General features: G+C 43.7%; 1 protein-coding gene across 5 annotated transcripts in view; it reads left to right on the top strand.

Annotated features, from left to right (window-relative positions):
• The first annotated feature begins 938 nt into the window (after window positions 1–938).
• The window catches only part of LOC122766875 (neurexin-2-like), a 563,355-nt gene continuing 549,879 nt past the window's right edge, over window positions 939–14,414 (top strand). For all 5 annotated transcript variants that reach the window (XM_044022084.1, XM_044022083.1, XM_044022085.1 and 2 more), the window contains exon 1: window positions 939–1,162. The gene's annotated coding sequence lies outside the window, so the exon portion shown is untranslated. The remainder of the gene's footprint in view (window positions 1,163–14,414) is intronic.

Raw genomic sequence — 14,414 nt, 5'->3', positions numbered from 1 at the left:
TGTTCCAGTCCAGCTGTTTTGTGTCATTATATTATTTTTATGTGCCTTTTTTTTTTAGAAAAAAAAAAATTATAATCATTTATTAATCACATGCCGCGAATGTGTCGGATAGTTTTCTTACCTTCTGTGAGGTTTGTGTTGTCAGTGGAAAAATAGGATCCCTTTTAAAGTTGTTTTTGGACCACCGGTTTTGTTGGTTTTATTTCTATTTATTTTTTCATAATTGCCTGTTGAAATGTTTGAGGGTATGGGCCGTCATTAGCGAATAATAGCCGCTGTGCACCTGATGGTTATATCTTGTTAAAATGGGAGTGTGTGACTCATTAGTAATTGCTCCGTTTTGACTTGGACAAAGTACTTTTATATAATTAGGCCCGCGACTGGCGAAATAATAGGACACTTGCTGTGTTGGAGGAAGCATCCTCTGCATCTGAATATGTGTTTTGGCTTAATATTTGTGTTTTTTTAATAGATTCTGTTGATTTTTATGATTTAAGATGTTTTCTTCATGCAATCGCTCATTGGTTCATATTTATTGTTGTGGGTTATGTTTGATATTGACTCATTTTCTTCAATCGCCACACTTTTTTTTAAAAATGTTTTAGGAGATTAGAAAAGCCAGCATCCCCCCTTCCAGTCTCCTCCTTCCAGGGTGAAGTAACCTTCTCCAGCCGGAGAGGGGCGTATCTCTGAAAAGGAGCCTCCTTGGTGCGGTGCCGCTGCTGCCGCTGTGTCTCCTTCTCTAGTGGATGCAGGTGGGGGGGGGGTTGGGGGAGATGCGTCAAAGCGCCCAGCAAGGCGCAAGAGCATCCGCCACAAACACGGCGGCGGATCCTTCGCAATAAAAGCTCGGAGGATGCCTGTCCCTCGGATGAGTTTTAATTTGAAAAGAAGAAGTTGAAGTTGCGCGTCTCCGCCTTTTCTGTGGTGTTGACGGCAGGGATGCAGGTGGAGCGACTCAGCCAGGAACGTTCACATCTGTCTTAAAGAAGAGAGGGGGGAGAAAACCTGGTGTGCTCAACGCTCTGGATAAAACATAAATAAAGAAAAAGAAAAAGCCGAGGCGCAAAACTGCATCCAGGCTATATCCGGGGATTTTTTTCTTTTTTTACAAACCTCAAGTGTGGAGAATAATATCGGAAGGGATTGCCGCAAAACACAAGTAAGGACTTTTCTCCTGTTTGCTGTGGTGTCAATATGCGTCTCTCTCTCTCTGTGTGTGTTTTCCTCTTCTTGGATGGGAGAACGTGTCCCTTTTCTGCAAAGAGTCTCCTCATCATTCCGTCCCGATGTTGTCTGGGGGGGTTAAAAAAAACAATTAAAGACACTGCAACATGGGCCAGTAATGATCCGTCGCTGGCTTTGTTCTGTTCAGTGGGAGCCGACAGCAAACGATGCGTAATGGGTCAATATTTGGAGGAGGTTTAGAAAGCGAGTGGATCGGAGGGGTCTGGTGTTTGTTTTCTGCGTTGAATTAGTGAGGCGATGTGTCATGGACCTAAATGTTTTGAAGCCACGCGTGACAGGAGTGGCAGAGTGTGGGAATTCGGCCAAAGACACAGAGAAAGTCAGTTCATGTCCTTCTTAAAGAAGTGGCTGTGTTTACGCATTAAACGACTCGAGGAGGAGGAGGAGGAGGAGGAGAGGGGTATAAGGGCACTATTCTTACAGTTTCCCACTGTCATCAGACCCGCAGACCCATTTTACCATTGTGCTGAGAATTAAATAGGAGCCTGAATAGCATGGAGAGGCTGTCGTTCTCTCTCTTTTTTTAAAAAAAAAAGAGTGACCCAAATCTGGCATGAGAGTTTCATTTGTCTCTTATATTTTATTCACCATAAATCTGTCTTGACTTAAACTAAGAAATTCATATTGTTCTCTCCAAATGAGTGAGATCACAGTGACCCACGCGTGTGCCTGTATGACTGTCGCTGCGCTTGCATGTGACTCCTGCGCCACCTTGTCGCCAAACGCCCACTGGGGTGCGTAAACGGTCTCCACACACACACACTGACACACACAAATCCCCGAGTCAGAAGTACACAATCACAGAAGTGTAGTGTTTCATGGTAACTGCGTGATTGTGAGATACACAGTATACGTGGGTATGAGCAACAGCCCAATTAAGGCGAGCACACGCTGTATGGTTTCAGCCGCACAGAGGCAAGGATGGATGGGAAGGATGCGACTAAAGAGAGAGAGGATGAAAGCGGACACCACACGAGGAGAGTCCCTTTAACGCCAGAGCGAAAGCTGACATATTCTGTGTGTTTATATAGAAACACTGCAAACTTTTACTGTTTTTTTTTGTTTGTTTTTTTTACCCTGTATATGTTTACAGTGCAAAATAACATCACATCTGTTTGCCTTCCTCTTGCTGGACTGTGTGGGCTTAGACCTTTACTATTGAACACAGGGCAGTAATTAGTACAATTAGTACTGTTTAGTAGTATTCACTACACTCATTTACCTTAATGACATTTGTTGAATAACGGTGACATTTCCACTCACTGCTTTTTTTTGCACTCGGGTGCAGCGAGCGCTGAGTCTCCCAGCTTTTGATTGATGGACCCGAGTTATTACTTGAACCTTTGCTAAGAAAATACACACTTAAGAAAAGATGATCGGCTGAGCCAGACACAGGAAGTGGCCATGCAAGTGTGTCGTGATTCGTGTCCTTTCCTCAGTGAGACAGATGTTGACGGTTGATTTCACCATTTAGACCAAGACTTCTCCCCAAGCACAATTTGGCATCCACGCTTTTAATTTCCAATCGACGAAAAAGCATCCCTCACAACAATGACTCCGCCGTCAACTTAGTTTAACAAGTCTAGTTTAGAATAGCTTCTCTCCCTTATAATAATCGGCTGCACTGAGCAAGAGCCCATACATGATTCGCCCTTTGTTCTCGGAGCTTTCAGTGTACTTCATGGAGGGTGCTTAACGCCGCCTTTGTGCGCTGAGATGACTTGTAATAATTGCGAATTCCCCTGTAATTTGAATAATGTCTTCAGACCCTTTCAGTGTGTGCTGTTTGGGGCGAGTGGAAAACGAAGTGAATTTGGAGGCTTTGTTTTCACTCGCCCCACTGACACAAGGCTTCCAGCGACTTGCGCCGGCTACAAACGACGCCGTCACTTGAAGTCAACCTACATAAGTGTCTGTGAGCGAGTGGGTGGAATCTTCATGGCTAGTTTATTAGAACTGTCTCTTAGAATACATTTGACGAAAGAAGCTGGCCATCTTGTGTGAGAAATCCAACATTCTGTGCCATGAATGCAGCCCAAGAGCAGCCCTTGAAGCGTGCTGACAGATGAGGAGGCCTCAGTCGCGACGGCCAGTCCGTTTCCTGGCCACTGTTTTTGAGCTGTTGTCATTCTCAGCTGACATCACCCAGAGTCACTATCTTCTATCTCACCTCTATCAAAATGTGGGCACTCGCATCCTCCCCACGCCCCACCAGTTTACCACCACTGAGGCTGAGCGAGAGAGAGCGCAAAATTGGAAGAGAAGAGAATCAGAATGGGTAATCTCCCCATAATCCCTTGCACGGTGGCAAAGGGAGCAATCTGCCTCATTAACTCACTCTTCTGCTGCTGGTCCTCATCCATCTTCCCATCCATTTGCCCAACATCCACCCACAGATTGGGACAGAGGAGAGGTTAAAGGAGCTTAGGGAAGCAATATAGAAGACAGACAGTCTTCACTTGCATAAGAAAGTGGAGGAAATGTGATAGAGAAATGACACACATACATACTCATTCTCTCTATTTTAGCTGTAGGGACTATGATGGGGGAAGACATGCCAAGCCTGCTCTTTTTCATCCCTTCAATTGCTTCTCCCTTTTGATTTAGTAACCAGAGTGGTGGTGGTGGTGGAACCCAGGATTGAGAGATGGACCGAAAGACCACTCATACTCTCTGAGTGATTTACAAGGGGAGGGGCAAACGTATCTGTCTTTTTTCCCCGTCAGGAGGAAAGGGAGGATAATGTATGGCCGATTGATCCGATCAAATTGCACGCTTCCCTCCCGTGTGGCCATGGTGGAAGGATGTCCACATCTAGATTGGAACTAGTGTGAGCCAGTTTGGGAAGACATGTATTATGGAGGCTGTCAAAGTTTGTACATCTCGTGTCGAGCTGTCGGCTGCAAAGGGGAAAAGCACAAAACTGTTATGTAATGGCACCAGTTGAGTTCAAAGCTCCGTGCGGCTTTTAACATCTCGCCTTTGGTCTTTCTAATTGAAATAGAAGATCCGGGTGCTGGAAGTCCTGGAGCCGTGCCACATACTCCACTGTATTCCTCAAAGATTGACTCATGAATCCATTCAGAGCTCGCAAGTACATCTGAATCATGGATGAGGGTTTTTTTTTCCCCTCTCTCTCTCTCCCTCTCAAATAGTTGAAAGTAATGTAATCCCAGCCCCCTTTTTTCATATCTGAGTAACACCCCAAAAGCAGCCACTGCCAATGAATTAATGAAGACGTTCTTTGTAGCCTCAAGTGAGAGCACAATTTAAAATATTTGCATTTCCATATATTTCCTCACCTTTTAAACCGCTCCGACGAGATCCTCGCTGCTACCGCTGAGCTCGGATGTTTTTAAGAGAATAAGAGTGTCATCAATAGAAATCTGCAGTCTATCCTCAAGTCACCCAGTCAGAACCACGTCATGGCGTTTCCGGGTGGTTCGGGTTGTGTGTGGTATTAGGTGTGGGGCATATATGTCTTTAGCACCTGCTGCTTAACTTAAATTAGTCCAGAAGGCAGCTGCTGTTATTGAGGTTTAAAAATATCAGCCCAGACTCACCACCTCCCCATCTGGAGGGGGGGGCAAACCAAAGAACTAACCTCACATGATGGCTACAGGTGGACTCAGTGCATCATGTCCACCACCTGTAGCCTGGAGACAACAGCGCTTAGTAAAATGTTGGTGACCTGCTTTTAATGCACCGCATTACAGTGAAGCCTTATTTAGCGTGGCGTCATTGTGCATAAACACTTTGTTTGCATGAGCTGCGCCCATCCTTTCCAGCATGTGCTAACATATGGTTAGCAGTGAAAGGCTCTTAAAGTGGAGCAGGTTGCATAACAAGAATATGGGACACACACACACACACACACAAATAAATAAGCGTTTTATGCTCATAATTGAAGAGTGGGTGTTGGTAACTAATCCTTACGCTGTGGGATATCACTCATCCGCACTTTTTCTAGTTTTGCATAATCATGCAATTTGTTTGCATAACACATTTCTAATCACACAATGCCATTTACTTCCAATGACAAGTGCTGGGCATTGCCTTCAGTCACGTTCTCGCTGTATGAGCAGAGACTTTCTGGACCAAACTGAACGCTAATCCGCGACAAGTCGTTTTTGTTGTCTTGTTTTTTTTTTTAATGAATCCAATGGTCAACAAAGGATAGATCATAAGAGTCGCGACACTTCAAATCTAAATGTTCTTGCGTCCCCACACGCTGACTTACACACCTGAGGGTTGTAGCCACATTTTCAGATACACTGTCAGACAAGCAGTCTCTAAAGCACTTTTAATAATTGTAGTGTCTGGTTTTTTTTATAAAATACTCATCCCAACTTTTTAACTAACTCTCAGGAGAGCACGGCGAACAACTGCTACTCTCAGTCAAGTATACTTAAGAGAATTGTTGTGCTCCACCACAGTTTATTCTCCTCTCCCAGAAATCCATAAAGGCTTTCATCCATGTCATGGATGAAATTTTCACAAAAAAAAAAAACAACCTCTGCAGCCGAATCAATAAGACATGTGCCAACCACATGCTAAGAAAAATCTCTGAAGCTGATAATTCTACCTTGATCTCAACTCTGAAATGTACCTTTTTCCAATCCCAGAATGCACCTGTGCTCTGTGCTCTATTCACCGGCTGAAATTAGGTCTGGCTTGTCCTCACCTGTGGGAAGAATAGGCTGCGCAACAGGGGGCACACGGGGGCTGATGGGGTCCGTGATATTGAGCTGCCGCGGACGTGGCCACATGTTCTTTGCCAGACGATAGAGAGGGCCGGCTATTCTGCGGGGCCACAATGGCCACTTGAGAGCAGAGAGAGAAAGGCTTTCACAGGGCACAATGGGTCCTTTTAGAGAGGTGGCGCTGCCGCTGCCGGGGCCTGCATTGGGTTTGTGCAGCCAGCATAGCTTCATCGAGCTCGTCTAGTTACAGATATGATGGTGCTCTCTTTGCAGACGGCCACAGGGCAGAGGACGGGAATGACCACCATTTATCCCATAGAACTCTCACGTGGAGAGCTCTCAGCAGCCAAGGACGCAGGTTGAGCAGGCAGGGTCAAACAATTACCCGGCACCATTCTCTCATTTGTAATGAGCCAGGAATAGAGAAGCTCAGCTGAGTGACACCATTTGAGATTCAAAGAAAACACACAGACATAAAAATGCCTTTGAAATTCAACCACACACAGTGGCTGTGGCTTTATTGTGCTTTAATTGCTGCATGTCCTCTAAATTTCTTTGTACCCCTTTTATTATTACCGAGTGTCTGACAGCGGCGTTGAAACGCAAACTTACGTTTAAATGGCTTCTGTTGTGTTGTGTTGTGTTGATGCAGGGTGTATTTTTTTTTTCTTTTGCTTTTGTGCCATTTTCCTGTTTGTCAGGGGCAAATGAGGCCTGTGTCACTTTCGTGGCGCCCTGCCACTTCAGCTGCTGCTTTCCCAGGGTGAAGGAGAAAAGTAGAGACGTGAAGGCTGAATGTGTCAGAAAGATGGTAAGAGGAGAAGACAGGGAGGCAGGGGGAAAAGAGAGGGACTGCAGCGTCTCACACGCGCACCGCCCTCCGCCCCTCCCCTCCATCTCAGTTCAGCTGTTTCAGTTTAACCATCCATTCAAATAGCTTTGGTGGGACTTGCTGACTAACTGTTCTGATGCATTGCAGGCTTTTCTTTCGGTTTTTTTGGACAGGATCCCTCGCCATACTTTGACTTTTTTTAGCTGTTCAGGCCACTGGTGTTGTTCAAAAGTTTTTCCACTGCACTGCTTTAGATTATGAGTCAACGGACCATTTAAAAACGTGTTACGCATAGTTCCCACATGTTAGAGTTTAAGAGTTTATAGCTGTGTGTCTTTAAGTAACTGTGCTGCTCAACGTGATGCCCTTTGACAAACACACATGACATGAGACAGTGATTTCAGTAGACTGAAGTAAAAACAACAGTGTGATCACATTCACATGTAATTTGCACTAAGATGCAGGATTGGACAATGCAGTTTAGTCTGATGCTCAGACCCAGCTTTAAACTACAAGGAACCACCTCTGTTGACTCCTTGCCATGTCAGACTCTTGTTAGAATGTCATTATGTGTATTAAACATTATTATACGATATTTCAAATCACAGTAGAAATACCAGGAAATGGGTGTTAAAGCCATGTTGCCCAGCCCCTAACATGGAGGCAATGCACTATTTTGGTCAAATTTGGGGTCATGACTGAGGATAATTCTGGTTCCACAAGCTGGATAATTTGCTGTGGAGTGTCATTTTCACTTACAGCCCACGCAAGCCAGTGCTGCTTCTGTTAATCACTATTTTTAGAACACATCTCGTTTGTTTTCAACAGTCTGACAATGTCCAGACCAGTCTCCCAAACATGGCCCAGAAATTAAATAGGCCCAGATCTGATTGTTTTGGGATCAGAGCCACTCTTTCCATCAATGGTGCTAATTGTGAGGGTTTTAGCACTCCAAGTTACTCTCTCTCTCATCCATCCTGTGTCTCTCTCCTATTTCCGAATGGAGCAATCCAGGATTCATCAGTGTTTTCCCTCTCTCCCGAGCTGGTGGGACACACCATTTGGCCCGCGTGTTTGGGGACTGGCACGCATGGTGACTTGTTTCTCCCACTCCCCAGCAAGTCCCCAGAATAATTCTGCAATATGACATGGCCCCTGGTGTACAGCAAGCTGTGTAGAGTGTGGGACGACAGGAAGTGTGTGTGTGTGTGTGTTTGAATCGCAGTAATAACAGCATGCAGATGCTTGTGCCTATTTTGACACACCAAATCCCTAGGAGTGTATCAGGGATTTGCACCATGGCTGTGTGGTGGTCGTCAGTCTTTTACCCTTTTCTGGTTCTCTGAAATAGGAGACACATTAAAAGGCTTCTTGCCATTTTTTCACGAGTCGAGTTTGCGTACAGTTCTCAAAATAATAAGTCAAGTTCTCGGTTAAGTTGCGACGCACGATCGCAAACGCTCTTTGACCTCTGAATCTCTCCAGAGAAAACCAGAAAGTCCTTGAATCTCTGGTTTGAAATAAGAATGTTGTTAATATTTCTATACTAGAACTTCAGGTCAAGGAAAGTCTAGTTTCGCTTGTTGTCAGAGAATATTGAGTGCACACCTGTCCTGCTAAGAATCTGTTAAATAAGGTTTGACATTGACAGAACATTTTATATTTGGTTATTCTTAAAGCAACGTGTTCATGTTTCATTTTTAAAAAGACCAAAGTAAAATTCCTACACCAGGGTGCACAAAATATTGAGAGTCAGCCCTCGGCGCGAGGTTGTACAGCAAGACAAATAGCTTCATAAAATGAAAGACAAACAAGAATGTTAATGTCAGTGTAATGAACACAGGCCCATTCAATAATGCATTCACAGAATAAATATTACACCAGAAATGCAGTTCAGTGAGAATGTCTGCTGTACAGTCGGGAGAAAAGATCGATATAATCACAGTCCAGATTCTGCCCGGCTGATGGAGGATCAGGGACGGATGCGGCGATAGAAGGTGGGGAAAAATGTGTAGGGGACAGAGGTAACAAAAACACCAACACAGAGCGATCACAGGAACCCAGCAGACCTCTTAGGCCTTCCAAACCACAAGAGGCTGTGTTGAAAAAGTCAGCCCCACCAAAGCCCTATCAAACTTCTTCAGCGCACTATCGATTGAAAGCTCTCCCCCTCTCTCTCTTGCCGAGGCGTTTTCTCCAAGGATGCTACTATCTGCGAGGCGGGCACTTTGCTGGAGTTACCCACCATTCACTCACTAACCCCGCGCCGCCATCAGCCATGAATCTATAAGACTTAGTCACACCTGTGTGGCCCCCAAGCAGCAGGCCAGTTGGGAGTGAGTGTGTTGTTCTTGCCACTAGCCTTACCATCTTCTTCTCAGCTTTTTTTCCTCTGTGTGTGTGTGTGTGTGTGTGTGCTCTCACAGAGGGGAGACGCATAGAAATGAGGTCTTTGCAATCTCACAGAATAGTGGACTCCCGCCACAGTTTTTCAGGGGCCTTGCGGAGATTTGCACAAATGATCACATCAGCATTTGGATTTACAAATGAACCCCCTTTCCATTGTAAAGAGCAGAATACGACGTTGTTGACGGTGTGTGAATATTTTTAAATGAGGTTGTGTCAGCGTGGCAAGGTTGTTCTCTCAATATTTTTGGCTGCTTTTCGACTCGCTCTAGCTCAGTGCTAGTGTTTTCAACTTGAAGGTTCAATTCCGAGCTCTGCTAGTCTACATGCTGATGTGTCCTTGGGCAAATGGACACTTTACTCTGTAAGCTGTGCCGGCAGTGTGTGAATGGTGATGAAAGATGTGTGTGAGTGCTCATTAAGACCAGGAAATCACTATGTAAATACATAGCATTTCAAATGTTACATTTACTACATGAATAATGACTTTTGAAATGCTTGCCATTTATTATCTTTATCAACATATTTCGTATATCTCAGAACAAGCATAAGAGTTTGAAATTTGGAAGTTAAGTCAGACCAGTGTGGTTTATTTATCCAGTTAGTTGTGGGAAGTATTTGCATTGTTATTTGTTATCAGTTTTCTAAAGTTAAAGGGCTGTTTCACCCATTTTTTTGCCCCCATTTCGTCAGGTACCATTTTTTAAAAATGTATTTATTTTACTCATAAAACTTGACAGGCACAGTAAAGAGCAGTGCAGGGTTTTTATTGTCCTTGAAGGAAGTAACATTGACGTCAAGTTTTGTTTTATTTTTTTTCAATCCCAACTTCCTCTGTTGTTGTGGGGATGAGACATGTATCTTAGAATTAGAGCAATGGAAACAAGAAGGAGACCAGTCAAGCCACATTGGTCTATTTGGTGCATCAAACTCTTACCTACCCTTTTTTTAAATCATTCTTTTTTTTGGTCTGTTTGTTTTCGAGATCCTTTAATCTACTCCCCACGTTAAATGCTGGTTTTTCAGCTCTGAGAACTTCACTGACATTTCTTGATGTCGTGCTCTGCACAGAAACAGAAACAACGGACTGTGGGTGAGGCTGCAAGTACTGTACACTGTGACCATCAAAGGACACGCTTTGTGCACACAGTAGTCTGGCACTTCAGCGCCACGGACAGCGCCGACCACGGCTGTATTGTAAGCCGCTGTCAGTTCAGCACCATGGACAGCTCCTTGTGTTATTATGTCCTTGTAACTGCAGTTGATCACTGTGATTAACTGTACTTCCTTACAGAGTTTACAGACTCCAAACAGGTTCAGTTCAGGCTTAAATAACATCATCAATCAATCAATAGTTTTAAAATTTCTCTATTAAGCTGTAAAACATAATGTCCGCGTCAGAAATGGGTACATTTAGTTGAGAGGAGATATTAATCATGGATTAAATTTAGACTGTTAATTGTGCTTTAAAACTCTTTACATCGATTGGGCCAGTGTAATTTGTTGCACTCATATTTCATCACTGCAGCTCAGGGGAACATGAAACCAACTTTTTAAATAGAAATCTTTCTCCAGAGTCAATACACTGTGCAGTGTTAATGGAAAATACTGTGTATCCACTGTGTTCTAATGATGCCTTGCTCCTAAACCTTTTTTATTTATGCCTCTGCAGTGGAGACAGTGACTTTTTTCCCCTGTTTTAATGGTCAGCATTGCTCAGACTAAATAACAATGGTCATGTCTTATCCGTGATATATGAAAGCATTGTTGATGGTAATGGTGTTTATTTAGTGTTATCAGGTTGAAAATGGTAGGTTAAGCACACCCTAAACCATTTTTACAGCTTTCGGTTTGTATAATTTTTATATCCAAAATTATACATTTTATTTATACACCTTTTGTTCAAATATATATGAAAATTCTGTCTGTTACACCATTTAACACCGAGCGTATCAAAGACGACACTTTTGTGCAAGCGCACTTTGCATTACTGTGATTACGTGAAGGATTTCTGAAAGCTGAGAACTTATTTATTGTAATTTAACACGCAAAAACTGGCGTTCGTGTACAACTACAGTGTTTTCTCTCAATAAGACTGAATTTTAAATTGTTAATGCACTATTTTAACCAGCAGCAAATTGTAAATAATCACCAGATGTTGAGTTATTCTGGAAAAATAGGCAAAAGCGCTTGCTCACAGGACATTTTCTGGCCTTTTTATGCGTAAAATAAGCAAAAAGCAAAGTCTAGACAGACATTTTGAGGTGTAAAAGAGTTAACATGCCAAGAGACCAAGAAGAAGATTCTGTTGCCTTTCTTTGTCACAGCTGTTGGGAAACTATGTTTTTTTTTTCATGCATGCAAACATTTGCCAGTACAGGACGGAGAGCCATTTTGTTGATTCAGTTCCTTGGACAGCTCCCTGTTTTCCCTCCACTCTCCTATCTCTCCTCCTGACCAGCCTTCTGTCTCTGAGGGAGAGTAGAAGATTTCAGCACCTTGGATAGCTCCACTCTTGCTGACTTACTACTCCCTCTCCCACTGATTTTTTTTTTGTTTTCTGTGTCACAGAGGAACTGTTCTTTCACATGGTGTTTACTCTGGGTTTGTTTTTTTGAGCTCCATAAACAGCTTGTTGTTTACCTTCCTGACATTGTTAATTGTGTTACAGACATTAATTGCAGGTCTTAGAGGAAGTCTTAGAGGTTTTGTGTGTGTGGGGTACAATTTTTATTAATTGTTGACTTGTGTGAAGCCAGAGTGAAGTCCTTTTGGGTTGATACTTGTCTGATTATGTCTAATTTACAGCCCTCAGCCATGATGCTGATTGCTGTGCAGGACATTGTCCTTTTCCCACACCTCCTTCTACAATCTCTCCCTTTTCTTCCTTAACCTACTTTTTTCACTGAATTCAACATTGACTTTTTTCTTCTTTTAAAAAAAAAAACTCAAGCCAGACTTGAGACCGGCATAATTGAAGCTCGGGGCAAAAAGTGCTGTCTGGACCCTCTTTGATGTTTGGACTCCTGATTTTGCAACAGGCCATGGTGTAAATGTAATGATGGGGTCATGGTATGTTAAGCTCTGGCCTCTTAAAATATCCATGTAAGCTCTTTTTAAGTGTGCAAATTTGGTCTGATGGCACGTGCAACCTCAGAAGTTATTGTCGGTGAAGCTAATACTGTAGTGATTTATGGAGTATCATAATGTAGCAATTGCATGTGCAACAGATCACAACCCTCTATATACCCTGAAGTCTGAATATTTTGGTGCATGTGTGTGTCCTACCGATGTCTCTGTGTGCCACCTGTGACCTGGGGAAGGATAAAGTGAGTGTGCTGATGTGGCAGCTGATGCCTCTCCCACCCGTACAGATGGCCCTGATAGGCCACAGGATGGCACGGGGACAGCTGCTGGGTGTCATGGCGACAGGAAGAGAATCGGTGGTGAGAGGGGGCACAAATGAGGCGGAGACAAGGGTGCGTTGAAGGTGGTGTTTGTTTGTGTTGTGTATGTGCGAACAAATCCTATCTGTGTCAGTATCTGTTCCTCCCTTTCTTATCTTAGCACTTAGCACACATCGGTGATCATTAAACATTAACACCCTGAAGGGAAAAGCGTGCAATTAAACTCAACATTGCACTGTTGTTGAAAACAAAAGCAACTGTTGTTCTGCTTGTCTGTTATAATCTTCTAGCTATTAAATTTCGACATATGCTTAAAATGCTGTTGCGCTGAGTGTCAGGTTTTCAGTTTTAACTCGGCTTTTATGATTGTGAATCATTTTCCCAATACACAAAGGTATAAATTAGTCATAGATAAGTACTCTTTAAGGTTTTCATGTAAAAGTGACCCATTCATCTGTCCCGATTATCAGAATAACTGTCTCATAATTAAGAAAGTTGGCGCCTACCATCTATGCCTCTGAATGTTATTATGTTTATTTGTTTACTCTGGAGTAGTAGTTATTGTGTGCACATCGGTACATGGCAATATTTTAATCTGTGTTAGCATGAGGCAGTATAGTGAGTCAGAGGAGTGGAGAAATTTGGTAAAGGGCAAAGGTAAGTGATAACAATAAAAAAAGAAATGAGGTGAATTTTGGAAGAGGAGGAGATGATGAGGTATGGAAGAAAAGAAACTGACAGGGAGGAAGAGGGCAAGAGAGAAATGTACCTCTTTCCATTTACGTCAGCGAGAGCCCACCATAAAGAGAGACGGACAGGGACGGAAAGGAAATGAGGTGTAGTGAGGGTGGAGGGAGCAACCTGTGGTTTGACATTGGCTCACCTTGGCTGTCTGTGAGTTGGACAGAGGGGTTATCTGTCTCCCTCTGGTCCACTCCCTGCTGCTTTAATGAATTTACTGAGGCCTTGGGAATGGCTAATGTGCTTGTTTATGGAGGCAGGAATACAGGTGGCCGCAGAATTCACCTCCAGCACTTATTGCCTGGGGTGAATCGAATAGTACTACGGGGTGGGGCTCACATGTAATTTGATTAATATTTTGTGGGCTTGAATCTGAATCACTATGCTATCCCTGAGTTTTAGTCTCATCTATAGTGCTTTGGAGAATTTGAAAGGATTTGAAGCCCAAATTAGAGTGAGGACGATTAAAGGCCCATGGTAATATCAATACTCAAATTAATCTCACAAGAGGGTTGAAGCTTTCCACTCGGCTCTGTCTGTCTGCTTCCTCTGTTGACATTCACATGCTCCACTGACTGGGCTACGTCAAATAGGCTCTCCGAGAAGAGGAGGAGGAACATCCAGGGAGAGGTGCGATGGTGTTGTGGTACGGAAGAGTGGGGGAGAATGTAGCTATCATCCATTCCCATTAAGCGTGGAGGGGAGGGAGGGAGGGAAGGCCAGTTGGGAGAAAGACAATAAGTCACGAGATGCCAAGACGGCATGAAATCTGCCTCTAGATGCAGTGTGAGCAGGAAGCACATCACTCATAGTCACGTCCGTGCCAGAAATGAGAGGCAGAGGCAGCAAGTGCAGACAGAGGAAGGGAGAAAGGGAGGGACTAAATGTCCAGACAGAGACCTTTACTTTCTGCGCGGTGTTAAATGCTAAACATGTTACGGCTTACTGCGGAGCATGGCTTTCTCAGTGCTTTACCAGCCTCTGACTCCTGGGAAAGGGAGGAGTGGGGTGGCAGGGGAACTGAGTATGTCAGAGCAACCTTTGGGCTTCCTCTCTGAAGTGGCTAATAGATCCGTC

The sequence above is a fragment of the Solea senegalensis genome, linkage group LG3, assembly GCF_019176455.1.
Source record: "Solea senegalensis isolate Sse05_10M linkage group LG3, IFAPA_SoseM_1, whole genome shotgun sequence".
Taxonomy (NCBI): Eukaryota; Metazoa; Chordata; class Actinopteri; order Pleuronectiformes; family Soleidae; genus Solea; species Solea senegalensis.
This window is presented reverse-complemented; position numbering and strand designations above follow the sequence as displayed.